A 15236-nucleotide genomic window follows, 5' to 3' on the forward strand; every position below is an offset into this window, starting at 1 on the left:
TACTTTCAAATCTCACACCTAAGTATTTGCACTTGCCATCTTTTGGGATAACTACCTCATCCAAAGTATATTCAAATTCAGTTTTAAAGCTCCTGTTTGTAAATGTTGTAACAGTTGATTTGCCTCCATTAATCTTCATATTATTTTCTTCAATCCATTCTTGGATACTGTCAAGGTCCCTTTGTAATTCTGAACAATCCTCAATGTTATTTATTTCCCTATAAACAATTATGTCATCTGCATACAATCTTATCTTCGATGTTATATTGTTCCCTAAATCATTTGCGTATATTAAGAAAAGTAACGGACCGATTATACTACCCTGTGCAATTCCCTTCCAGACTTTCTCTTCCTGGGATATATTATTTCCAACTTTGACTTTCTGAACCCTTGAATTTAGAAATGTTCTTATCCAACGTATAACCCTTACATCCAATCCTATTCCCTCCAATGTCTTTAATAATATTCCATGTTCCACTCTATCAAAGGCTTTGGAAAGATCTATGGCTATGCAATCTAACTGGCCTCCTGAATCTAACTGGTCTGATATGTCCTGCTGAAATCCCACCAGTTGTGCCTCGCAAGAAAATTTCTTTCTAAATCCATACTGGCTCCTCATGAACCAATTTTTATCATCACATATCCCTCTGATGTACTTTGCTATTAAACTCTCCAGTATTTTACAAACTATACTGGTCAGGCTGATTGGTCTGTAGTTCTCTGGTTTCCTTTTATCACCCTTTCCTTTATAAATTGGTATTATTATAGATTCTTTCCATTCCTTTGGTATCACACTATTATTTATGACATAGTCAAAGAGAAATTTTAAATAAGGCACTATATACCACCCTATTGTCTTTAATACCTCCCCAGTAATTTGATCACTTCCTGCTGCTTTTCCTTGTTGAAGCAGTTGGATTTCTCTGAAAATATCTTCATTTGTGAATGAGAAGCTACTTGTTTCCCTCTGTGTCTCTCCCTCTCTATCTTCTGTTACGGTTTCCAAGTCCTGACAATCTTCTACTGAATCTCGGAATTCCCTACTAAAGAGGTTTGCTTTCTCAGTATCTGTTAAATAGTGTTCACCCCCTTCTCCCACCATTGTAGGAATTTGGATTCCTTTTCCTTTTTGATTCCTAATATATGAATACAGCTTTTTCCATTTCCCTTTGTGGTCATTACCCTCTTGAAGAATGCCATTCATATAATTCTCTTTTGCTTCCTTTTTCACTCTATTCAGTTCCCTCATTAGCTGTTTTCTACTTTCTCTACTCTCCCTACCTTCTTTGATTTTCCTGTTTACTATTCTACATTTTCTTTTTAATTTTCTTATTTCCCTTGTGTAATAAACAGGGTCTGAGGTCATTTTACCCTTCTTAACAGGTACAAATCTCTTCTCTCCTTCCCAAATGATTCCTTTGAATTTAGCCCAAAGTGTATCCACATTACTCCCTTCACTTATCCAACAACTGAATTGTGATTTAAGGTAAGTCCCAAATTCATCAACTTTAGTTTTTCTGTACAATTTCTTGTCTTGTGTGACCCTCTTATTAAGCCTTTTTGGTACCAGTCCTACATCCATTATTACAGCCTTATGGTCACCTATTCCTTCAATTACCTCAGTTTTATCAACAATTTCCCATGGTTTAATCAAGAATACATCTAGTAAGTTATTGAGACGAGTTGGTTCTTGTACTACTTGTGTAAATCCTCCCTCCCAAATTAACTTATTTGCCAGTTTCTGTTCATGGGCTTCACTTGCAGCTCCATTCCATTCAACTTCAGGCAAGTTTAGATCTCCCCCAATTATTACCGTATCATTATTGTTTTTATGAGTATAATCTATTATTTTCTCAAATATTTCCATGTCTCTTTCCTCTCTTCCAGGCCTATATGTTCCTATAATTCCCACCTCCTTCATATTATCACAAACTAATTTTATCCCTAATATTTCATCCCTTTCATCAGTAAACCATTCATGCGAACAATAAGTTTCCTTCACCAGAATAAATACCCCTCCTCCCTTTTTATCTCCTCGGTCTCTACGATAGACTGTATACCCTTCTGGAAATACTTCTGTATTACCCACCCCTTCTCTCAACCACGATTCCACTCCTATCACCACATCCGTCTCATAAGATTCCATCAATGTACCGCATTTTAATTGTTTATTTACTACACTCTGACAGTTTACCAAGAGCAATCTCAGACCTCCTTCCTCCCTAAAACTTGACTGTTGCAATTGGGTAACGTTTGACTCATGAGTTGAGAACTTCCCTGGAACCCAGATCCTTGTACATAGATCTTGATTTAAGGGTCTGGGTTTTCTGGCAAGTTTCCCTGTATGTGCCAGTTTAGTGGTATGGGTTTTCTTAAGTACAGATTAGTTTGCAAATCTCTGTTGATAATTGTAGCAATTTGTCTACAGAGAGTTGCTTTTCCATTACCATTTAGATGTAACCCATGTCTAGTGAACATTTGCCTGCCAAGACCTAAAGTATCTACTACATGGACATTTCTAAAACTCTTACTTAATCTCTTAATTTTTATATTTACATCATGTACAGCTTTGTTCACACATGAGTCCTCTAAAAGGTCAAACCTGGGTGGCACATTTACTACAATTACTTTTGAGTCAGGTAGTTTAGAAATCTTACCTCTGAGAGTCGTAATTAATTCCTCACCTTCATTTGCAGCAATGTCATTTGTACCACTCACAATCACCACATAATTGTCCTTCTCTAACACAGGATCACAACTTGAAAGGACGTCTTCAGTTTTGGCACCTGGTTTTATTAGTCCTAAAACCTCAGTCTCTGGATTCTGCAACTCATCCTTGATGCCTTCTGCCATACCCCGCCCTTGACTGTCTGCGTAGAGATGAATCTTTGGCGATCTTGACTTTCGGTTGGTTTTCTTCTGTAGCTTACCTCCACTGGATTTACATTTTTTTGGAAAACTTGGTGTGTCTTCTTCTGGAACTTGCTGCAATAACTGAAATCTATTTTGGCACTGCAAAGAGTTTTTTTCCCGGTTTTAAGTTGTACGTAGTTTCTCCCATATGTTTAACATTAGGCCTAAAATGGCCACGCGTCACTTCCGTCCACGGCGATCTTTCTTCTCCAATGTCTTCTTTATCTTCGAGTTTCTTTATTCTGTCCTTTAAGCTTTCATTTTCATGTTTCAGAGCGCATAAGTCCTCTTGTAGCACTCCTAAAATCTTAATTATAGTTTCGTAAGTCTCTCTTTCTTGTTGTTCTGCCTCACTCTCAGTTTGTTTACACTCGGGACACAGCCACTCACTTTCTTCAATATCAGTCCTATTTACAATATTTGCACAACGAAAATGGTACCATTCATCACACTTACGACACAGAATCCCATTTTTAACTACTCTTCTGCATTTGCCATATTTTTCACTGCATCTTACACCATTATCTACTACGGATATCACTGACTCACACACAGTAGTCGCCATCTTATTAAAAGCGACTATGGTGATATCGAGAGGGGAAAGACAAGGAAAAGGCACTGTGAAAATTGGAAGTCAGAGTCTGGAAATTGTAGACAGCTTTAAATAACTAGGAAGTGAATTAATGCAAAATGCTAGGGTGGACATGGAGATTAGCAGGAGGGTACAGCAGAGTAATGCATTCTACCAAAGTGTAAGAAAATTTGTTTGGAACAAAGAAGTACAAAAGGAAAAGTAAAGAGATAATGTACAAAATATACCATGTACCCATACTCTCTTATGCAGCTGAGACTTGGACTTTGACTAGCAAGCAAGAGAGTAGAATTCAAGCCAGTGAGATGAAATTCCTAAGAAGTATGACAGGAAAGACAAGGAAAGATAGAGTGAGAAATGATGTTAGAAAGGAAGTTGGGATAGGAAGGCTAAATGAGAGAGTTTAAAAGAATAAACTAAGGTGGTTTGGACATGTAAAAAGGATGGAGGAGAATAGAATTCCAAGAGAGATTCTGGAGGTAAAATGCGAGAGCAAGAGGCCCTGGGTTTGATTACTGGCCAAGTGAGGGGATTTTTACCTGTATCTGAAGGCTGGTTTGAGGTCCACTCAGCCTACGTATTTATAATTGAGTAGCTATCTGACATATGGAAGGATGAAAGGATACCTGAAGATTGGCAACAAGGAAGCATTGTACCACTGTTCAAAAAAGGAAATAGGAAGAAATGTGAAAATTATAGAGGTACGGTATAACCCTATTATCACATGGGCCAAAAATAATGGAGAAAGTCATAGACAAAAGAGTGAGGGATATAATAGAAACACAGTTAGAGGAAGAACAATATGGCTTTAGACCGAATAGATCAACAATAGACTTGATATTTACAGTGCGAACGATAATGGAAAAACATCTGGAAAGGAACAAGGAAATCATCTTCGTATTTTTGGATTTAGAAAAAGCTTATGATACAGTTAAGAGAAAACACGTATGGGAATGCCTACTGAAAAGGAATGTAGCCTACCAATATCATTAATTAACAAGATAAAAATGTTGTATCATGAGAGTAAAAGCAGTGTACAAGTGGGGAGTGGTGACTGAAACATTTTATACAAAAACAAAAAAAAAAGGCCTCAAGCAAGGAAGTGCACTGTCACCATTATTGTTTATTATATTGATGGATGAAATCATAAAACGTGTAAAACAGAGTATCAGTAGTGATGAAGTGAATGCTTTGGTATTTGCAGATGATGTGGTGATTTGGAGAAAGGGAGAAAAGGAAGTACAAAGGGGACTGGACATTTGGAATGAAAATCTGAAGGAGTTTGGAATGGTAATTAGTAAAAAGAAAACTGTAGTCGTGCACTGTGGAAAAGAGAAAAAGAGAACCCAAGGGAACATAGACGGAGAACGGTTAGAGAATGTAGAACAGTTTACATATCTGGGTAGCCTTATTAATGGAAGTAATGAAATCAATCCTGAAATTAATGACTAAAGGTATATCATTTTATCATCAAGTCAGAGACCTTTTATAGGATGACAAACTACCCAAGAGAACAAAATTAACAGTATATAAACAGTATTTCATACCAATTGTAACATATGGACTAGAAGCGCTGGTAACTAATAACAGACAAGATACTAAGATCCATGCAGTAGAAATGAATTTTTTAAGAACATCAGTTAAAAAGACAAGAAGAGATAGAATTCAAAAATATTAAAATCAGAGAAGAGCTAAACATAGAATCGTTAGTAGAGAACATACAGAAAGCATGACTTAGATGGTTCGGACATGTAAAAAGAATGGGAAAGGAATGGGTAGCAAGAAGGGAATTGGAAAGAGAAGTTAAGGGAAAGAGACCAGTTGGAAGACCGAAAAGAAGGTGGATGGATCAGATTTGGAAGGACATTAGAGAAGCTGGATTGGATGTGGCAGAAGTAATGGAGCAGGGAAAGTGGAAGGACAGAAAGGAGTGGAGGAGGCTTGTTAACCACACCCGGGCGACTGGAGTTGGACATTGATGATGATGATGAGGATTAGAATGATAAGTTAGGGGATTTGATTAGAAGAAAATGGGATGGATTAGGGAGCAGTGAGAAGGGTACAAGAGAACTGGATAACATAAACTGTACAAGTATTGTAAAGAAAGGAATAGCATAAAGTAATTTAACAGATATATATACTTAGCAGATATTGTAATTGAATCATGACTAAGAAATAATTCTATGGATGCAAAACTTTTCTCATGGAAGTGGAGTGTTTATCATAGAGACAGGATAGGAATGGTAGGAGATGGAGTGTTCATGCAGGCACAAGAAGAATTTGTAAGCTACGAAGAAGGATGATAAACATGAAGTTCTATGTGTAAGGCTCAGTAGCATAGCCAGGATCGACCTATGGGGAGTTATAGAACATAATGAAGGTGCTTATGCGTGCATAAGGACACTGATATTCAGATTGCAGTACAAGGGCAAGGCCAACAGGTTTACAGTGAATGGTATGTTAAGATTACAAACTAAAATCTAACTTTCTTAGAAAATAGATTCAGGAGATCTGTTGGTTTCACAATCATGCTGGATTTAGAATGTTAAACTAGTAGTATTTCTTGTAATATGTTCTTTCCAAGGAACTGCTTGTTGTACTCTTGTTGTTTTTGTAGGGTAGTTATGTTAATTTATTATTACACTACTGTAAGTGACCATTGCCACCAGGATATTTCCCGTTTGTGATGTATTTGTTGTTTGTTAATGTGTCTGTGAATGTCGTAAAGAACCAACCCATTGAGACGACTTTCAACTGTTTATTGTCAGTTTGTGTTTTATTTTCTTTTATAAAAATTCCATGGGGATTGTCACTTACCCCATGTAACCCCCACTTGGCAAGGTTTGTCTCTAAAGACAATAGGCAACTTGATGATTTTGACATTTACAGATTTGGAAGGGGTGACGCTAACACTGATGCGGAATTATTTGATAAGATAATAAGCTATGTAGGGAATGACATAGAAAGGAACATGATTGTAGTGGGTGATCTCAGTTTACCAGATGTTAACTGGGAGGAGGGTGCGTATAAGAGAAAGCAGGCCCAACAGCTGAATCAGAAAGTGATGGAACCAACTAGAGGGAACAATATTCTAGACATGGTGCAGATAAAACCAGATGAACTCTATTGGGAAACTGAAGTAATAGATCATATAAGCGATTATGATGCTCTTTTTGTTGTTAAAAATAAAGGTGATTGAAAAGAAAGTTGAAAAAGTAAGACTATTAGACTTATTAGAGAGGCACGGGGAAATTTAAGAAAAGTAGAGTTGAGACTTTATGGTTCTCACATACTCAATATTTTCAGATGTGTAAGGTTGTATTCTAATTTATGTTGAATTTGTTGGGCCTCGTGTTATTTGTCTGTTTTGCACTATTTCAGTTAGTTTGGTAGTCAGTCTGGCCATGTAATCCTGGTACAGACTGTACACCCAGTGTTGAATAACTCGTCCCTGGGGGGCCAACAGCTTCAGGCGGATAAACCTCTTGGTCATGCAAGTTGGAGGAAATGCCACAACCATCTGTTTTGGGGACAGCAACCCTATCGGTACCAGCTTTGGATCGAAGAGAGGAATGGATTGCGAAGGGTCAAAGACTGGACAGAGCTTGTATCAAGCGGTATGGTCAGGGTGTTGCAACGCAGAAGGCAAATGAAGACCAGCGCATAACTAAATCCCTAGAAAACCAACTACCACGCCCCTCTGTCCTGGGCAGTAAGTGGGTGCCTAGAATCTCCAGCCAGCCTTGAAAAAGTGCACCTGGAATGTGTGGAGTATGTTTGGAGCAGGAAAAATCCATAAAATAATTCAAGAAATGAGGTGATTGGATTTTGATGTTTTGGGCATCAGTGAGATGTGGTGAAAAGCCAGTGGGGAATGTGAGGTGAATGACTGGAAGGATGACAGAAATCTTTGCAATGGTGTGAAATTCATTTCCCCAAAATGAATGTTGCAACCCTGCTCAGAGAGGGTCATCATGATCAAGCTGCGCACAAAGTCCTTCCTCATTATTATAATCCAAGTTTATGCACCGACTAATAGGTGGATTTATGTGCCCAAATCAAAGAAGTTGTAAAGAACACAAATACAGTGGGTGACCTCAGTGTAAAAGTAGGTTGGGGCTAAGATGATAATGTAGTGAATCCCTTGGGTCTTGGTTGCAGAAATGCAAGAGGGATTCGTTTGGAGCAATTTTTCAGAGAGGAAAAGCTAATCATCACAAATACATGGTTTAAGTTACCACCCAGAAGGCTGTAGATGTGAAAAGTTTCATCCAATTGTGCTGATAACATGATGAGAAACCAAACTGATTTTCTTTTTCTCAGTGAACATTTCCAGGATAGTTATTTTATTGGCAGAGACATACCCAGGTGCAGTACTCTGCCTGCAGTTGCTGCTGGGTGAATTGGGTAGCTCAATAGTTGCTGTTGCAGGTCCCAAGCATGGATAAAGGAGGAGGGTTCAACATCAGGTTTACAGCAACAAGCTGGTTGGTAAAAACACCTATTGCATCTAAATCCACTCGCTAGAAGAAATATTGAGATACAAACTACTAGGGCGTTCCCTGGTCTAGGCAACCCGCATCATTATCGCCTGAATGGTGTGAGAAACGGGCAAGGGCTACCCACTCCAGAACAAATCAGGATGGCATCCATCAATGTTGGTACTCTGAAGAGTCAAGAACTTGCAGATGTACTGAATAACCGGCGCACAGACATTGCCTGCATCCAAGAAACAAAGTAGACTGGTTCCAAGGCTAAAGATTTTGGTGAATGATATAAGTTGTTCTACGACAGGAAAACACCTAACCTTAATGATGTAGCTATTGCTGTGAGCCCTAGCATCTGAGATCATGTCATCCATGCCCGTCGTTTATCCGACCAACTGATGTCCATCAAGTTTAGTAGTGGAATGAAATCTCTTGCTATGCCCCACAAACTGGATGTGCTGATGTTGAAAAGGATGAATTGTGGACCAGCCTTGAAACTCACCCATAATCTCTTGAGGAAAATGAGCTCCTCTTCATTGGTGGTGACTTAAATGGACATAGGGATGGATGTAATAGAATACATGGAGGTCAGGGCTTTGGAGAGAGAAATGCGGATGGGAACAGAATCCTGGATTGTGCTACAGCATTTGATTGACAGTGGCCAACAACTTTTTTATTACTTTTAGCAGTGGTGGAAGAAGTACACAGACTGATTACTGGTTAGTACGAAGGCATCACATGAAGTCATTCATTGTCACCAAAGTTATTCCACCTGACAATATTGCACCCCAACATCATCTGCTCCTACTCAGTTTTAGAATGCACCTTGATCTCTGTAGTAAAACATGAAGTCTACATCTGAGAAAATTAAGTGGTAGAAAATAAATCAGCATTATACCTGGCTGAGAACCTCTGTCCATCCTTTAGTTGTACAACATGTCAACGAGGCCTGGACAACAATTACCGAACACATTAAGACCTGTGCCATGTCCATCGTGGGTGCAACAAAACCTGGATGTCGTTTCATCAACAAGGAGGTTTAGTGGTGGGGAGAAGATGTACAAGAGGCCATTAAAGCAAAGAAATTGGCCGATAAGACCTGGCTCAATGTGGAAGTTAATGCTGATTGTCAACAATACAGATGACTAAAGTCACTAGCAAAACAGGAAGTAGCAAAAGCTAAAGAAGAACATTCTAGAGACATGTATCCACTTCTGTTCATCCTCTGTCTCGATACCAACAGCACAGACGTGTTAGCACCACACCCGTGGACTTTACTCTATGTTGATGACGTTATGGTCACCTGTGAATCCTGCCAAGATTTGCAACAACTAGTCCAGCATGGGAAAAACTCCTAGGACAGATGTGGCCTGCGACTCAACGTTGAGTAGCTAGAGCGTGGGGTTTCAAAAACGTCACCTAAAGATAAAATAATGGCAAATATCGAAACTGCTGCACCTGAACTTATCATTGATATGAATATAATTGCAAGAGTAAAGGAAATATAAGTACCTAGGTGAATGGATCACTGAAAATAAATAGCTTCAAGTATTCAGAAAATGGAAATTGCTTTTCAACACACAAAGAATGTTTATAACAAAAGATGCTTGTCCTGGAACAGTAATATCTTAACTTGCTGATACAATGAGACTGTGACAAATTCAATTTGTAAGCCATTTGGAAAGAATGAATAAAAATCATCATCATCATCCTAAACCATCTCCAGTTTCTCAGGTGTGGTATACTGTATGAGCCTCCATCTCATCCTGTCCTTGAACCGTTCCTCCTCCTCCTCTCAGCAGTACATCGTTCTTAACTAAATCTATCCATTTCCTTCGTGGCCTTCCTACTTTTCTGTCAAATTCCTTCCTTGCAGTTCTGTTAACTGGCATCCTCTTCATGTGACCAAACCACTTGAGTCTTGATATCTGAATCTTATTCAGGAGAGAATCATCTATTCCTACTTCTATAATTTTCTCATTCCTAATCTTGTCTTTCCTAGTTTTCTGGATCATAGTGTGCAGGAATTTCATTTCAGCTGCCTGGAGTTTTGAATTATCTCTATTGGTCAGTGTTGTGGTTTCGAGACTGTATGTAAACATTGGTGTATAATAGGACTTGTACAATGTCATTTTTGTTTTCATAGGTATTTGCTCATTCCACAGCAGGTGTCTTACCTGGTGGTAAAATTGTGTTGCCTTATTGATTCTGTTGTTCACCTCATGTTTTGCTAGGTTGTCCAGGTATTTGAAAACTGGAACACTGTCCATCTGGGCTTCATTTCTGCTCCTTACCCATACACTTTCATTACCACCGTCTTGGTCTTACTGATGTTTAAACCATATTTCTTAAACTCCTCATTCCAGCTTTGCATTCTCTCTCCCAATTCCTCTTCTGAGTCACTCCAGATCGCAACATCATCTGCAAATGTGAAGGCTTTGATATCTCCATGTTCTTTCTTTTTAATAGATTTCATTATTACATCCATCACAATAATAAATAGAAGTGGCGAAAATGAGCTGCACTCCTCTCTTTGTTTCAAACCAATCCGACAAACCACGTCCTATTCGAATACAACTTCTATTCTCACTATACAACATTTTCACTTTGTCTATGAGGCTGTCTCGCACTTGAAGTTCTTTCATGTATTGCTAAATTCTTCCCCTTGGTACACTGTCGTATGCTTTCTCAATGTCCAAAAATATTAGAAATAAAGGCTTGTTCTTCTCCCAGTACTTTTCCATTAGCATCCTAATTGCAAATATAAGGTCTGTAGTTGACCTTCCTGGTCTGAAACCATACTGCTCTTCTTCCAAAATTGGTTCAACAATATCTCTGATTCTGGTCTCTATTATTTTTTCAATATTTTCAGGACATGAGACAGTAGTGTGATACCACGATAATTAGTACATTTTTGTCAGTTTCCTTTCTGGAACAGAGGCAGGGCTGTCATGTGGTATGTAGATGCCTAAGGCAAGGCTTAAATCGGTGCCCCCCATCCCCGGTAAATTTAGTAATTTTGTTGGTTTCAGCTCTTTAGAGCCACTCCATCATCCACCACCTATGGACCCACCGTGCTGCAGACTGGAAAAACAGACAGCTATTATAATAACAGCATCACGGACCACCCACCCTCCACTACATATTTGATATACATATACTAAGATTTGATTTATTTATATACAAAATACAGTCCTTGATTTTTCATCATTTGTTCTTGTCTTTGGTGCTCTTTTTTGTGCTCTATATACAAACTTCAAACCTTGAAAGGCATTTGCGTGGCTTTTGCTTGAGCAAATGTTGTCAGAATTTCTCTGAAAACAGGTTCGTTACCAAGTTCAGCAGTGTTACCATGTAAGTTCTGGGGATTTAGTTTTTACATAACTGTGTATGTGAATGCATAGGTGATCAAAACGTCCAAATCATAAACTAGTATGAGCTCAGACATCAGGAGCCCTCGAGGCCAAGAACATAGAGAACATAGAGAACATCAGCCAAGTTGCACATGTATAGTCGTCCCCGTGTAAGGACGTACCCTAAGGGTGCAACCTTACCCTTTCTCCCCTGTAATATTAAAGTATTGATTTATAGTAACTTTTCTTGCTGTTGGGTCTTTTTCAGTGTCGGTAACCATACAGTTTAGGGACCCTACTTGCCGATACGACGTCTTACATTTACCGTTAATCTGGCACGTTGGCAACGTTCAATCACTGTTCTAGCGTGAATTGCGTGTTGCCACCGCATTGGTATTAAAGTCACTAATGATACATTTGCGAGAATATTTAAAGAATATTTTCTTTTTCTGTGGGATTGTAAATCTATTTGGCTAATACCAGGTAAGTAGAATTGTGGCATGTTCGGATAATGCATTTAATAACATAGTTTGTGTGAAATGATGAGCACAACATTTTATTAATTACGTTCCTATTTCGTCCCATACTTATACGAACAGAATTCGATTGGGATGTCTAAGAAGGAAGAAGGAAGAAAAATCTGCAAGAACTCCTCCGAAAAGGAAAGCAAGGTTACGTCCTTTACAAATATCAGGTCAAGAAATGCTTGTACATTGCTACGAGCAATTGAAACACGAACTACGACGAAGAAGGTATCAGTCGCAGTGATACGAAGCTAATGGCAAGAGTTTCATTATTAACTGGGGTAAGTGTTCGTTTTTATCTTGTTTCTATGATAAGTTTCTGACATAATGACAATCAGTTCAAATGGAGCAGTATTTCATTCTGAACCTAACCTAACCTAATCATGTAGGCCTATACCATGTCTTGTGTCGACTTCGATACGGTTTGTAGACTTAACCTTTGTGTATTCCTGTTGACGTACGGTGTATGTGTATGTAATATATTTCTGTGTGTGTATTCTTACAGGGTAGTGGTGAATATATATGTTATATGATATATTTTATTTAAAAATCTTAGAATAATTTATCTTCATCAGGTGTCTTTGGTTTCAAATGTGCATTTCTCTTTCAGAGTCGCCCACATACTCCTGGAATAAACCACACAAATCTGGACATGATGTTCAAGGAGTAATTCGTCGACCTGTGTCTGAGGGAGGAAGACTGGTTATTGTTCATGCTGGAAAGAAAGATGGCTTTGTACCTGGTATGTTCTTACTTTATTTTACTTCATTTTATTATAGTGAGGTGATCTCTCTTTTCATAGTTATGAGGGTATTTAGGGTTTGTAGTACGGATGTAAAGGGGGAGGGCACGTAAGTCTCTGATAAAACCCGAACTTGAGAGTACAGTTCCTGTGTATGAGACCCTCACTAGGATTACTTGATTTGAGAACTGGAAAAGTTCAAAAGAAAGAAGCACGATTTGTTGTGGGTGATTTCTGACAAAAGAGTAGCGTTACAAAAATTTTGTCGAGTTTGGGCTGGGAAGACTTGGGTGAAAGGAGACGAGTGGCTGGACTAAGTGGTGTGTTCCGAGCTGTCGGTGGAGAGGTGGTGTGGAATGACATTGGTAGACGAATACGTTTCAGTGGTATTTTAAAAGTAGGTAAGATCATAGTACAATTATAAAGTTGAGGATGAAAAGTGGGGCAAATATTTGTTTTTGTTTTTTTTAAGAAGGGAGTTAGGGATTGGAGTAATTTACCAAGGGAGATGTTCAATAAATTTCCAAATTCTTTGCAATTATTGAAGGAAAGACTAGGCCTATCCCTGAAACTACATTTTCCACCTGGGCGACTGATCTAAGTGCAGGTCAGTGGTGCCCGATTGATTGAAATTGACTGGCACGAGATCGGTAGTGGCATTATAACTTACCGCTCATTGGGTTCTGTACGTGGTTTTTGATTTTGACTTCTCCACTGTCAAGGGATCTCTTGGTTATTAAAAAGACTTGCAGGTATTCACTTTAGGCCAATGATTAACCTTAGAGAGGTACTTCAATCAAAACTTCCCCAGTGTATTTTCATATAATATTACTGGATATTTGTATCAGTAAATTACTTGTATTGCAGGCCTATTTATTATGTTTATTCTGCATTCGACAATCTCCACCTGAATCGGTGCTTGATACCTGACTGTTGAACACCTTCCAAGCTTCTTATTTCTTACTGTCTGATATAGGTTCAGTGTTCGCAGCAATTACATTTGTTCTAAGGTATTGAAATGGGTGTTTATACTTATATCTTTAATGCAAGTGATCGTGGACTTCTAATCCAGATATAGGCCTACTAATGGAAATACATTCATGAGAGATGTTAGGATAAAGTAGTGTAAGTAGTAATTCATTGACTTCATCATCAGGTGACTTTGCTACACAGTAGTTGGTTTCACTTAAAATCAGACATCTTTTTGTATCATTCAACAGAAATCACATTTTTTATCAATTAATAGGCCTATCCTTGAAGAGGATCTCATTTTTAGGGAATACTTTTTTTTAGAAGAAATAATTTCAAACTAAAACTTAAAATTCTTACAGGTGCTGATTTGATGCTACAAACTTGAAGAGAAATCAAGATTATGCTACAAAAGATGAGCTGCAAAGGTTGTGTAATATGAATCGAAGTCACTTAAAGAGGTACAGAAGCACCTAAACATAAGTTTAGATAATGTTGTTTACATTCATGTTGTTGACTTTCATGTATGCATAATAATATTTCTCTTTTTCTTTAAAACCAGGTACATTGTTGACGAGATGCTGCACAGTGAAGGCCATACTGTCCTACGATTTCCTCCATACCACTCATTTTTCAATGCCATCGAATTTGCATGGTCTGTGGCAAAACAGTATTATAACAAAACAGTGGCTTCAAGACCTGGTCATGGATTGGACAGAGCTACAGCTGTGTGGAAAGAATCTCTTGATCAGGTAGGCCAAGTGGAAATGTTATTTATTGGATATAGGCAAGTGGAGTTTATAATATACTTGTCAGGTTGTGATACTTCAATATATTCTACAGGTGACAGCAGAGATGTGGAGAAATGAAGTGAAACACCCTGAGAAGAAGATTGTCGAGTCGGCCAACTAACTGGGTCATCTTTGAAAATGTCTTTTTCTATAGGCAGAGGCTTTTTTTAAATCGTCATATTTTGTATAGGCTACGCGAGATGGACAGTAGCCCACTGGTTTTCTGATTAAACATAATTTATTTAAGCTATTGCATCAGTCTACTTACATACTCACTGTCCACGTATACCGGTAACATGGTGATTTGATTATTGAAGCATTGTGCAATGATGCGACATACAAACTGAGACAATTTCGAGTGGTCATGAGCATAATTCATAGTCATAGGTTAGGCTAAATAATAATGTTATTGGCTTTATGTCCCACTAACAACTTTTATGGTTTTTTTGAGATGTCGACGTGCTGGAATTTAGTCCTGCAGGAGCTCTTATGTGCCAGTACATCTACTGACACGAGGCTGAGCACCTTCAAATGCCATCGCACTGAGCTCGGCCCTGCCAAGTTGGGTTCAGAAGGCCAGCGCCTCATCCGTCTGAGCCATTCAGACAGGCGTGGAGGCTAGAGAGCTGAGTTTAAGTAATTGTCGAATGTCAACTAGTTATAAAAATACTGATTGATTAAACTAATACGGTAATTAGAATAACCTAATTGCCTACCTACTTACAAGCTAGGTACTTTGGAATTATGTTCTGACTATCTTTTTAACACTGCAAATAAATCCATCTATTATTTAAAATTCCCTGTAAGAAGAGGACAGTGAATGCGAGTGGGTATTATTTTCAAATGAGCTGAGCTCGAGAGTCCA

General features: G+C 38.4%; 1 long non-coding RNA gene across 1 annotated transcript; it reads left to right on the forward strand.

Annotated features, from left to right (window-relative positions):
* Positions 1-12541: 12541 nt before the first annotated feature.
* Positions 12542-14374, forward strand: LOC137499050 (uncharacterized). Its single transcript, XR_011017992.1, has 3 exons — positions 12542-12611; positions 13943-14041; positions 14143-14374. It is a non-coding gene; the product is annotated as an uncharacterized lncRNA (long non-coding RNA).
* Positions 14375-15236: the final 862 nt, after the last annotated feature.

Source organism: Anabrus simplex, chromosome 3 (genome assembly GCF_040414725.1).
Source record: "Anabrus simplex isolate iqAnaSimp1 chromosome 3, ASM4041472v1, whole genome shotgun sequence".
In the NCBI taxonomy this organism is placed as follows: domain Eukaryota; kingdom Metazoa; phylum Arthropoda; class Insecta; order Orthoptera; family Tettigoniidae; genus Anabrus; species Anabrus simplex.